Below are 1,044 nucleotides of genomic sequence, written 5' to 3'. Positions count from 1 at the left end.
GAGACTCATATACCATCTTCCAAAAGAATTATTTTGTAAAACTGATGTATTGGGTATGGTAAAAGATAATATGGTAAAAACCATATTTTTCTTGCTGGGACATTAAAGTTCTAAATCTATCTATTCATGCTGCTTTGAAATACATTCCTTGATTTGGAATCACTGTCTGCCATAGGAGTGAGTAAGGACAGCACTCAAAGTAATCAGAAGAGAAAAATATGGAAAAATTAACTCCTACTATGTTTCGTAACATATATACTAAAATTGAAATGATACAGAGATTAGCATGGTCCTTGCACAGAGATGACATGCAAACTTGTAAAGTGATCCATATTTTTGTTGCAAGAAGAATTAACAGGGCGACTTTAAGCTAAGACAATCCCCACAAGTACAAAAATTCTACATAAAGATAGCACAAATCCCCATCACAACAATCTCCTCAATGTCAATGGACTAAATGTGCCAATTCAGAGGCACAGAATGGGAAGATGAATTAGAAAACTGAACCCAACTTTCTGCTGCCTGAAGAAACACTTCTGAACAATCAAAGTAACCATGGGCTCAAAGACAAACGCTGGAAAACAATTCTTCAAGAAAGAAAAGAACACCTCCACAAAGCTGGAGTAGCCATACTAGTACCAGACCACATGGACTTCAGGCTATAGGTTATAAGAGACAGTGAAGGTCATTTCTTCCTGATCATGGGATCTGTACATCAGAAAGAACTCACCCTCCTCACTGTAGATGCTCCTAATGACAGACCAGCAAAATACTTAAAAATAACTTCTAATAGACTTAAAGAAAAACATTGATAGCAACACAATACTAGTTGGAGATTTCAACACTACTTTTTCACTTCTCAATAGATCAAACAGACTAAAGCTCAGCAAGAAAATATTTTCTTTAAGGGAAGTAATGTACAACTTTTGGCTTAGAGAAGAAATCAAAGAGGAAATAAAAAGTTTCCAGAAACAAATGAGAATGTGGACACGAGCTACCAGAAGTTTTGGGACACAGCAAAAGCAGTGTTAAGAGGAAAGAGTA

The 1,044-nt window shown here is 35.9% G+C and overlaps 1 pseudogene; it reads left to right on the top strand.

Annotated features, from left to right (window-relative positions):
- The first annotated feature begins 239 nt into the window (after window positions 1–239).
- LOC130025791 (uncharacterized) lies at window positions 240–338 on the top strand (annotated as a pseudogene).
- The last annotated feature ends 706 nt before the right edge of the window (window positions 339–1,044 follow it).

Source organism: Sorex fumeus, unplaced genomic scaffold (assembly GCF_029834395.1).
Source record: "Sorex fumeus unplaced genomic scaffold, SorFum_2.1 ptg000032l, whole genome shotgun sequence".
Taxonomy (NCBI): domain Eukaryota; kingdom Metazoa; phylum Chordata; class Mammalia; order Eulipotyphla; family Soricidae; genus Sorex; species Sorex fumeus.
Note: the sequence above shows the minus strand (reverse complement) of the source record. Positions and strands in the feature narration are given on the sequence as shown.